The sequence below is a fragment of the Aulonocara sp. 'chitande type north' Nkhata Bay genome, linkage group LG3 (assembly GCF_057382095.1).
Source record: "Aulonocara sp. 'chitande type north' Nkhata Bay isolate Kocher_YH1m ecotype deep benthic linkage group LG3, A_spYH_male_GT1.1, whole genome shotgun sequence".
Classification (NCBI taxonomy): domain Eukaryota; kingdom Metazoa; phylum Chordata; class Actinopteri; order Cichliformes; family Cichlidae; genus Aulonocara; species Aulonocara sp. 'chitande type north' Nkhata Bay.
Window position 1 is genome coordinate 10,337,772 of NC_141346.1, and position 11,929 is coordinate 10,349,700.

Genomic DNA, 11,929 nt, shown 5'->3' on the forward strand with positions numbered 1-11,929 from the left:
CGCTGGTGGGTCCGAGGGGCCCGTTCAGCAACCTTCCTCGTCAGCTGGGGGTTCAGGAGAACCGCACCAGCACCATGCCACATCAGCTGGAGGGCCCGAGGAGCCCATCCAGCCACCATCTGCTACGCCAGCTCCAGCCTGTGCTTCGTCAGCTGCAGCTCCAGCCTGTGCTTCGTCAGCTGCAGCTCCAGCCTGTGCTTCGTCAGCTGCAGCCTCAGAGCCTTCGTCTGCTGCAGCCTCAGAGCCTGCTGCAGCCTCAGAGCCTGCTGCAGCCTCATCGCCGGCTGCAGCCTCATCGCCAGCTGCAGCCTCGTCTGGTCCGGCCTCATCCGAGTCTTCATCCTCGTCTGGTCCGGCCTCTGCCTGTGCTTCTGTTACGCCTGGTCTGGCCTCTGCCTGTGCTTCTGTTACGCCTGGTCCGGCCTCTGCCTGTGCTTCTGTTACGCCTGGTCCTGCCTCTGCTTCAGCGTCGCCTGGTCCTGTGCCCTCCAAGCCTCGGCCGGTGCGCCTGACACTTGGGCGCCGCCGCTGCCTTCCGCGCGGCCAGCCCCCTGATCGCCATCGCCTGAGTGGCCGCCGCTGCCTTCCGCACGGCCGGCCCCCGGACCGCCATCGCCTGAGTGGCCGCCGCTGCCTTCCGCACGGCCGGCCCCCGGACCGCCATCGCCTGAGTGGCCGCCGCTGCCTTCCGCACGGCCGGCCCCCGGACCGCCATCGCCTGAGTGGCCGCCGCTGCCTTCCGCACGGCCGGCCCCCGGACCGCCATCGCCTGAGTGGCCGCCGTTGCCGTCCGCACGGCCGGCCTCCCGAACTGTATCCACGTCGCCGCCGTTGCCGTCCGCACGGTCGGCCCCCCGAACTGTTTTGGACTCCTGTGCTGTCGGCCCCCTGGCCGGCCCCCCGAACTGTTTTGGACTCCTGTGCTGTCGGCCCCCTGGCCGGCCCCCCGAACTGTTTTGGACTCCTGTGCTGTCGGCCCCCTGAACTCTTCTGTTTTGGACTCTGTTTTTTTTCCTGTGTTTTGGTGTGCTTCGTTTCTTTTGGTTTTGGGCTCGTTTTTTGTTTTTGTCTTTTGGCCTTCTGGTGCTCCGGTTTTGTTTTGCTTCGAGCCCTCCTTCCTGGGCCCCCGCCGCCCGCCCTGGTCGGGTTGTTTTCTGTTTTTTCTGGCTGTTTTGTTTCTTGTTGGGCTGTCTGGAGCCAGCCTTTGAGGGGGGGGTACTGTCATGATCCTGGGTCCTTTTGACCCAGCGTTTTGTGTTTTCTCTTCGCGATTTTGGTTCTGTTCTTCCTTTGGTTAGTGTTACTCTGTTCTGCCCGTGTGTTCCTGTATCTAGTCCGCGTTTCGTAGTTTGTGTCCTTTCATGTGTAAGTTCCTGTTTTATTGTGAAGGTCTGTGTCTTATGTGAGTGTTTTCAGTTTGCCTCCCTAGTCTCGTCATGTTAATTACTCCCAGCTGTGTTGTTTCCCCTCGGTCTCCCTGTATGTATTTCCCCGGACCTCCCTGCACCGTCATTCTTGGTTTGTGTTGTTAGTTTACCCAGTTTAGGTTTCAGTTTCATGTTCCTAGCGCCTTTGTTGTTTGCATTTTTGTTGTTAATAAACACTCACCTGCACCAGAGCTGCCGCCTTTTGGTCCTATATATATATTCCACACGGCTTGCCCCCGCAAACCGTGACAATATGTCATTTTATTCTATGCTAAATCAGCCACATGTCTAATAGCTGAAAGCAGCAACAGCAACACAATACAAATGCAAATTTCTTCATTTTATAAAATGTTGGACTTTTTGACTCTCCTGGACATCTTTTTCACCTGCTCCCGAAAAGTCTTACAGATGAAAAAGTAAACAAGAGGGTCCAGGCAGACATTTGAAACTGATATCATGGGTGGTCACTTCCTTCAAGTAGTACAATACCCGACGTACAGAGCAGCTGGTCCACAGAAGTGTATAGGGAAGACAAACCAAGTGATAGGGCACGAAACAAAGACAGAAGATGCTGACCAGCACCAATATGTTCCTGCGAGACTTCAAAAAGCTTGTCAGCACAGGAGGAGGCCAGCTGACTCTGCTGTGCCTGCAACACCCTGCGGGAGGTGCTGTAGTAGAAGAAGACCGGGGATATGAAGACCACAAGGAAGATGATGGTGCAACTGGTATGAAATGTTTTATGAAGGACGCTGAATGATGTACTGAAGAGAGACTCACAGTAGCCAGAGTCAGAGGTCAGAGGTTTGTGAGTGATGAAAAACATAATGTTGTAGGTGATTGTTGGAGTCAGGAGAAAAACCCAGGTGACCGTGGAGACGATGTGGGCAGTTTGTACTGTCTGCAGGATCCTGAAGGAGGAACAATCTTCAGATATCTGCAGAGAGAAGTGAAAGGAGGCAGTTACACTTTCAATCATTAGTAAAAGTGGTGCATTTTTTTTTTTTACTATTAAGATCAAAAAAGTTGCCGATGTTTTAGGCAGGAGTACAGAATTTGCAGTTCAGCCATTAAACTGAGTCTGACCTCAGTAAAGGTTCCTTACCTGTTGGCAGCGATGTACCCCATGAATATGATGCTGGCGTAAATGTTTAGATACAGGGCAGAAGCTCCAAAGCTGCAGTAGTATCTGTGAACAATGCCAGAACTGCAGCCATAGTGGATTATTCGCAGTGGCAGAGCGAGGCATAGGAGGAAGTCAGCAGCTGTCAGGTTCTAGACCATCAAGCTGTTCGATACCTGCTGTCGAGCTTGGTGAAAGTAAAATCTCATGATGATGCCATTCAGGATTAAACCCACCTGAAGGGAAAAAAGACAGACAGAGAGGACATTGATATATGCACATAGAACTTTAAACCAATTTTTAACAGGGCACAATCGGAAAATTATAAACTTACCAGAAACACCAAACTGTAGACCATCATAAAAAAAGGGTTGACTGATGGAACAACCAGATCACAGGTCTGGTTAACAGATGAAGTCATATTTGTTGGGTCAACCATGCTTCCGTAGCTGAAAAATAAATACAATTCACAGAGAAACTTCACACGTTAAGAAGAGCTGCCATCTTTCATCTGATCGAAGTTGATGCATGTGTTTGGGGATAGTTATTATATTTCATAATTTTCACGGTTTTCTAAACACTCAGAAAGCTTTCAGTTAATCCAAAAGCGAAAGAGCATGGAGATTAAAGCTGTGCTGTATATAATGCATATTTTCCACACTATAAGGTGCACTTAAAATCCTTTAATTTTCTCAAAGATTGACAGTGTGCCTTATAATCCGGTGCGCCTTTTGTATGAATTCTGGTTGCGCCTACAGACCTCGGACCAATTTTATGTGGTACACAGCGCTCAAAAATCTGTCAAAAATGTTTTAGTATGACTTTGGTAAACTACGAAGATGCAACGCTTGATGGATTGTCAAAGCGTTACAGCTACAGTAGTCAGGAGCCTCGCGGAGTAATCCAAAACTCCGTTCACTTCAGCTCTTAAAGTCAAACAAATGCTGCAGCATGACTGAGAGTTAAAAACTGTCTAAATTCTTTTATCTTTAATAAAATGATCAGCTTTGCTGCTTTACCAGGTGCAACAATTAAGTTTAACATCCAGGCATCCATGAAGACAAAATTTATTACATTTCGTTTTCGTTTTCAGTTTTATTTGTCATATGCAAGTTAGCACAGGGTCGACATTGCAATGAAATGTGTTTGACGAGCAGCAGTCACTCAGCAGCATGATACAGTAGGAGAAAATATAATAAAATAAAATAAAATAATAAAGAAAATAGAAAAATAGTAAGGAGCAAAATATTAGAGAGACATAGTAAAAGAGAAAAGATGACTAAATATATATATATGTATCTATAAATATAAATATATGTACACTAGTGATTAAATAAGAAAATCTTTAAAAGAAATATGACGGGAGGGCAGATGGGATATTGCACAGGAATGAGCAGCAGAAAATTACAGTATTGCACTTTTAAATATAAATATCAATAACAATAAAGTGGAGTGACCAGTGCAGATTAAACAGAGTACTTGTGAAGCTCCAGGGTAGCTTCTGAGGGCTGTGTTGTGTGTGTGTAACTGTTGTGGTTGAGGTGTCGTATGGTTTGGTGGTAAAAACTGTTTTTGAGTCTTGTAGTCCGAGCAGACAGACTCCTGTAACGTCTGCCAGATGGTAACAAGGAGAACAGCTGATGTGCTGGGTGGCTCTGGTCCTTGATGATGCTGTGTGCTTTACGGAGGCATCGCTAGAGATAAATGTCCTGAATGGCAGGAAGCCTCGTGCCAGTGATGTGCTCTGCTGCCTTCACCACCCTCTGTAGTGATTTACGGCTGCTGGCAGAGCAGCTTCCGTACCAAACTGTGATGCAGCTCGTCAGCAAGCTCTCAATTGCACACCTGTAAAAATTTGAGGTGACGTTGGCGTTCATGCTAAACTTCCTCAGCCTCCTCAGGAAGTAAAGCCGCTGGCGAGCTTTCCTGATAGCAGTGTCTGTGTGAAGGGTCCAGGAGAAGTCCTCAGTGATGTTGACTCCAAGGAATTTGAAGCTGCTGACCCTTTCGACCTTGACACCGTTGATGTGGATGGTCTGGTGTTCTCTGACTGGTCGTTTCCGGTAGTCCACTATCATCTCTCTAGTTTTGCTGATGTTGAGAGTCAGGTTATTTTCCAGGCGCCACTCATACAGCGCCATCACCTCCTCTCTATAGGCCGTCTCATCATTGTCTGTAGTGAGGCCTATGATGGTTGTGTTATCCGCAAACTTGATGATGATGTTGGACTCTTGTTTAGCAACACAGTCGTGTGTGAACAGGGAATATAGGAGGGGGCTAAGCACACAACCCTGTGGCGTACCTGTGTTTAGGATGAGTGATGAGGAGGTGTGCTTACCAACTCTCACCACCTGAGGCCTGTTTGTGAGGAAGTTTAGAATCCATCTGCAGATCGGTGTTCCCAGCCCAAGGTCGACGAGCTTCGTGGCAAGTTTTGAGGGGATGATGGTGTTAAATGCCAAGCTGTAGTCGATGAAGAGCATCCTTGCATATGCATTCCCTTTCTCCAGGTGAGTGAGGGTGGTGTGCGTTGCCAGGGCGATGGCATCCTCTGTGGCTCTGTTTGTCCGATAGGCAAACTGAAGAGGGTCCAGTGTGTCAGGGAGGGAGGAGCAGATATGACCTTTGACCAGCCGCTCCAGGCACTTCATGATGACGGATGTCAGTGCAACAGGAAGGTAGTCATTCAGACAGGAGACCACTGATTTTTTGGGAACGGGAATGATGGTGGATGCTTTGAGGGACGTGGGGACCACTGACTGCCTCAGGGAGAGGTTGAAGATGTTGGTGAACACCTCTGCCAGCTCGTCTGCACGCACTCTGAGTAGCCGGCCTGGGATGCCGTCTGGTCCTGGAGCTTTGTGAGGATTTACCTTTTTAAAGGTCTATCTCACAGCTTCTGTTTTCAGAGTTAGAGTTGCAGCCTCACTGACCTCCTGAGGGTAGAGGATCTGCTCTCTGTTGTCTGCATCAAAACGAGCATAGAAGTTGTTAAGCTCGTCTGCAAGAGATGCAGTGGGCTGAACACTGACTGTGTTGACCTTCTTGTAGTCAGTGATGCAGCGCAGTCCATTCCACAGTCGCCTGGTGTCAAAGCTGGACTCCATTTTGTCCCTGTAGTCCTTTCTGGCCTTTTTTATGGACTTTCGGAGGTCGTACCTGGCTGCTTTATATGCATCAGCATCCCCGGAGTTAAAGGCAGAGGTCCGCACTTTTAGCTTGGCGCGAACATCTTTATTTACCCAGGGTTTCTGATTTGGATATATGCGGACAGTGGTTTTTGTGATGGTATCATCCATGCACTTTCCAATAAATCCAATGACAGAGTCTGAGTTCATTGATGTTGCCATCAGCTGCATCCACAAATATCTGCCAGTCAGTTGTGTCAAAGCAGTCCTGCAGGACCTCCTCAGCCTCACTGTCCCATTTGTAAATAACCCTGGAAGCTGGTTTTTCCTGTTTCAGTCTTTGTCTGTATGCAGGCAGCAGCAGTATGGAACAATGGTCTGCCTTACCAAAAGCTGGGTGGAGGAGGGGTTTGTAGCACTCTTTGAATGGAGTGTAACAGTGGTCCAATGTTTGATCACATCTTGTGGGGAAGGAGATGTGCTGATAGTATTTGGGGAGAACCTTCTTCATGTTGGCTCTGTTGAAGTCTCCCAGCACAATAAAGGCAGCTTCTGGATTTTTGTTTTCAAGTCCAGTAATGATGTCATACAGTTTGTCCATAGCAGTAGCTTTATCAGCGTGTGGGGGAATGTAAACAGCTGAGAGGAGAACTGAGCTGAACTCCCTCGGGAGGTAAAAAGGCCTGACTTTAACGGTCAGCAGCTCGAGACTCTGAGAGCAGTAAGTTTTTAAGATACACACATCTCTAGCCCACAAGGATTAGAAGTTAGCAGGAAGTTAGCTCGCCAGCTTCCATCTAAAGATAATATACCATGTTCTGGATGAGAGATTTCTGAAAACATGCAAACGTACAGCTCTGCTATCACTTAAATAAACCAACATAAATAAATACAGAAAGCTAAACAGCTGTGGGCAGCACGGTGGTTAGCACCGTTGCTGCACAGCAAGAAGGTCCTTAATTCGTTTTCACCATCAGGCCGGGGTCTTTCTGTGTGGAGTTTGCATGTTCTCCCCGTGTTTGCGTGGGTTCTCTCCGGGTACTCTGGCTTCCTCCCACCGTCCAAAGACATGCAGCTTGTGGGGATAGGTTAATTGATTAATACAAATTGCCCATAGGTGTGGATCTGTGAGTGAATGTGAGCACGAATGGTTGTCTGTCTCTATGTGTTAGTGTAACGGAGCGGAAGGCTGGTTTTACTTCCACAGTGGGTTTTGTGTGAAGGAAGAAAATCTTCCTCCAACCGGATTGAGCAGTGGAGCCGCCAAGGGAAAGCACACATTAAAAACTGTATAATTAAAATATAATTTATTATATTTAATTAAAACAACCCTGGCCAAGGGGTAACACAATAAAAATCAATAAAACACAACATTAAAAGTCCAGTGGCATCCGCCACGGTATAACAGTCACAAAGAGCTAAGAAATCCAGCGAAGTGATGTAAAAGGGAAACCCAGCGGAGTCCTCGCCTTCCTCCCCGCATTCCGCGTCCTGGTACGCTGAAGAAAGGGAGGGAGCGGCAGTCACTATTCTTTTCAGGCAGTTTTCATTCAATAAAAGGGGCTAAGTCGAAGACTTACCCCGGGTGGGCAGAGCTCTCAACTCCGCCCGCCGCTTCTTTAAAACTGCAAATCGGCACCAGCTGTCTCGCCGCCTCTGCTCTCCCGCAGTGCACAAGCTGGGCTCTTGTTACTACTGCCGTCCGACTGTTCGCTCCGCGTCCCTAGTCGCTGGTGCTGTATCCTCTCCCCGGAACGCCAAGCACCAACCGGTCTTATGTGTCACTCTTTTCGTGTCGCTCTCAAACCTCATGTCAGGCCTCATGTCCTACGCCATGTGTCACGCCTCTGTGACTTCACCCTGAAGCCTCACGTCAGGCCTCATCTCCTAAGCCTCCGTGTCACTCCAGGCTCTCGTGGGTTCCCGTGACACTCATGGGTGCCTTCATGCTTCGGTCCTCTCTTGCCTCTCGGTCGAACTCCTTCCTGTGGTCTGTCAGGCCCTCTTATTGGCCTCTCTGGGATCTCTCGCAGGTGTGATCAGTTTATTATCAGGTAGGGGCGGAGTCTTTCCAGGACAAGTCACCAAATAAATACCATTAAAACATGCAGTAAAACTCATAAAAATAACCCAATGTACAATATTAAAACATTAAAAAGATAAAACACAACAAAAACATGCACAGTAAAAAAAACTTGGATAACTTGTCCCTTTCCACCCCGTGACATTAGCCCTGCAACAGACTGGCGACCTGTCCAGGGTCAACCCCACCTCTCGCCCTATGACAGCTAGGATAGGCTCCAGCACCCCCTGCGACCCTGAAAAGGATAAGCAGAAGCGAATGGATGGATAATCAGCTGTGACGTTTGTAGGGTTACTGAAGTTGGACTAGCTGGTATATAATGATGTGCTACGTGATCACTGTCATGGACCGCCGGGGCGGACCGTGTGGAGTGAGTAGAGGACCCAAGAGCAAACAGAGGTGAGGACACAAAACTGGACTTAACAAAAGGCGAGCCTTTATTTAGGGCCAAAAACTCATGGAAAAAAACAACCAAGTAATTGAGGGAAGACCTGAACATAGACTGGGAAACTATGACTCTACTGAGATTTAGACTATGACTAAACAAAATACAAACTATGGCTGGGAAACTATGACGAGGGGTAGGGGAGATAACACAGACGACGCGACACTGAACACAGCAAGACTGAGGACTAAATACACACATGAGGTGATCAGGGGAAGTGGAGACACATGAGGGGGAACAGCTGATACACATGAACCTAATGACAGGACAGGGAGAGTGAAAACTACATATACTGACATTGAATACAGACTTTCAAAGTAAAACAGGAAACATGGAGACTAGACATGAACCAAACATAACCACACAGACATGACGCATGAACCAGGGAGACTTAGTACAGGGGGAGATGACATAAACAACTAAGAAACAGGACTACACAGTAATCTAGAAATTAACTAGGTGAACTAAGCTAAGGCACAAATAAATACAAAAGATGCATAAACTCAAACACTGGGTCGCTCGACCCAGGACCATGACAATCACTAGCAAACATAAACACAGTGAAGATGCCACTACATGGGAATAGAGCAGCTGTGAGAGAGTTCAACATTAATGAATCAATGGTACAGAAGGGGAGGAAGCAAGAAGCAAGAAGAATGAGTTGAGTAAAGTTTGACTGACTGACTGTTTTGTTTCCCTTGTAGAGCAAAATTTAGTATTTTGGTATAGACCACCCAAAATGTGATGTCCACATATGTGGACAGCATGTCCTAGGAGGTTAATAAGCCTTGATGAAAGCAGACCCATTCATCGACGGTGCTGCTTATGGTCAGAAAAATATGGTAATAAAATCCTAAACAAGATGTCTTGATGCATACTCAGTCATGCAGGTAAGTAGATCCCAAAAGGTTGATTGTGTTCATCTGAACGCAGCATTTTCAGTGGGAGAAAAGTTTCATAACTCTTCCAAGTGACTTCTTCAGTCTCAGGTGACTAGGGATGGGTATTGATAAGATTTTCACGATTCCGATTCTATTTTCAATTCTGTTTAACGTTTCGATTCTTTATCGATTCTTTTTAAAAAAGGAGAACACTAAGGTCGATTATCTTAGAACTTTGTTTTATATCTTCTCTTTGAACAAGATATAAATTTAGGAGTAACATGGCCTTGCAAACCCAGCAGTGAGATCTTAAGAGATCCACAGCCTACGGCTCTTCAATGGGGTGTCACAGGGTCCCCAGGAAAAAAAATTGTAAATGTAAAATAATAAAATAAATATTCTTCTGTAGCAATAACAAAGTATAACATAAATTATTCTGTAGCAATTACACCAGAACATCCAGTAATGTCCCTGCCTACAATTAAACACATTCACTTATCGAAAATCAGGGGGACATCTGCTGTGGCAAATGGGTTCAAGCCTTTTACCACAAACTTAGTCACTGCTCGGTGACATTCGTCTATCCTGGCCTGAAAGGAGACGCTACCGGTAGACTGCAGCGAGAACTGCCAGCATCTGAGCCAGACTCTGTCTCTCTCATCATGGTCACTAAATGCACAGTAATGGCAGGTTTTGTAATAAGGCAGATCGCGCTAACATAATATGCACTGTTAGTTGATTATTTACCTGTCACATTAACAGGAGAAGACGTGCAAACGTTACCGCTGCTGCTGTTGAGATTCACGAGTCCGGAGCGGAATTAAAAACACGACATTCATTTAAGGTCATCACATGTTTTGTGAGCAAATGCTTTTGCATATTCGTAGTGTTTCCTCCAATAAATGAAATATCTACTTTGCAAGTATTGCAAGTTGCCCTCTTGTCATCCGTTCTCGTAAAGTATAATCAAACTTTTGAGCGTTTGAGCCGCCATCTTTCCTGTCAGGTACATGACGCTCCGCAACGTGGTGACGTCATTCGGGGCGACTGGAATCGATAAGGGAATCGTTTGCAGAAATGGCAAACGATTCCAAGTAATTGAAACAGTGGGAACCGGTTCTCAGCAAGAACCGGGTTTCGATACCCATCTCTACAGGTGACTGCAGGTTTCTCCAACCTTATAAACAGTACATTTGCATAATGACTGAGACTACCATTACTGAATAAGCAATGGGCTCTAAGGTCAGTTCCTTGATCATTAATGTCCAAATTGTCATGACTATTGATCAACAACCACTGATCAAAGCCCACTGGTTAATGGCCATGAGTACAATTCCCAGAGAGTTGGGGAATGGCTGCAATCACAGCATTGTAAGATAGTGAAAGATGTACTGTTAGGCCCCCTCCTGGAGTGGATAATCAAGGAGGGCATTTACCTGAAAACATTTACTGTTACATTTCCCCATATCAGGAGCTGAAATAGTTGAATTGAATAGATGAGCTGAATAGATGAATTTAGCAGAAGTACAAGATATTTGAAGATATGCAACCATCAATACTCACCTGTGATTCTCCAGTTTTCATTGAAAAGAAAAGGCAACTTGGGTGGTTATGTCCTCTCAATTTTACAGTGTCACTGTCAAGGTTATTATCGTTAACGAAAACTAACGAAATAACGAAAACTAGAAGTGAAAAAACATTTTCGTTAACGGAAATAAAAATAAAAACAAAAAAGGAAAACTAACTAAAACTGTAATGAGTGTTCACAAAACTAACTAAAATTAACTGAATTTATAGCAAAAATGTGTTTAGTTTTCATTGATGTGTGTGTGTCATACAATAGTCAAAGGTGAAAATGAAGTTTAGTTTCCAGATTTATTTCTTGCTGTGTCTCATTATGCCAGCAGGTGGCAGTACGTTAGTCGAGTCGTCTGTGTTGCTGCTCCGTCCACGCGCAGAATCATGTCAGGAAAAGTCGGGAGGAAGCGCCAGAGTCCAATTTGGGATTACTTTGAATATGACTGTGTTTTGGATAAAGCAAGTGTCTTGTAGTGGAAAGAGACAAATTATGAGGGACATTTCTAAAGGGAAAAAAATCCCACAAACCTTAAAGTGCACTTGAAAAGTGCACTTCCAGACCATCTCCAAGGCAAGCTTTCCCAGATGAATGTGCCTGATCCCATCTGCCGGTGGATCACTGACTTCCTGACGGACAGGAAGCAGCACGTGAGGCTGGGAAAGAATGTCTCGGACTCCCGGACCATCAGCACCGGCTCCCCTCAGGGCTGTGTTCTTTCTCCTCTGCTCTTCTCCCTGTACACCAACTGCTGCACCTCCACCCACCAGTCTGTCAAGCTAATCAAGTTTGCAGATGACACCACCGTTATTGGGCTCATCTCTGACGGGGATGAGTCTGCCTACAGGAGGGAGGTTGAACGTCTGGTGTCCTGGTGCAGCCACAACAACCTGGTGCTGAATGCCCAGAAGACAGTGGAGATTATTGTGGACTTCAGGAAGCACACAGCCCCACTCCCCCCATCATCCTGACTGACACCCCCATCACCTCTGTGGACTCATTCCGCTTCCTGGGTACCACCATCACCCAGGACCTGAAGTGGGAGCCCACCATCACCTCCGTCATTAAGAAAGCCCAGCAGAGGATGTACTTGCTGAGGCAGCTGAAGAAATTCAACCTGACAACACGGACGATGATGCAGTTCTACACTGCAATCATCGAGTCCATCCTCACCTCCTCCATCACCGTGTGGTACGCTGGAGCCACTATCAGGGACAAACAGAGACTGCAGCGTGTTGTGCGCTCTGCTGAGAAGGTGATTGGCTG

General features: G+C 46.7%; 2 pseudogenes; both read right to left on the reverse strand.

Moving 5' to 3' along the window:
* Positions 1–1,768: 1,768 nt before the first annotated feature.
* Positions 1,769–2,989, reverse strand: LOC147333906 (P2Y purinoceptor 14-like; annotated as a pseudogene).
* A 2,446-nt stretch (positions 2,990–5,435) lies between these two features.
* On the reverse strand, positions 5,436–6,279 carry LOC147333907 (uncharacterized; annotated as a pseudogene).
* Between the last annotated feature and the right edge of the window lie 5,650 nt (positions 6,280–11,929).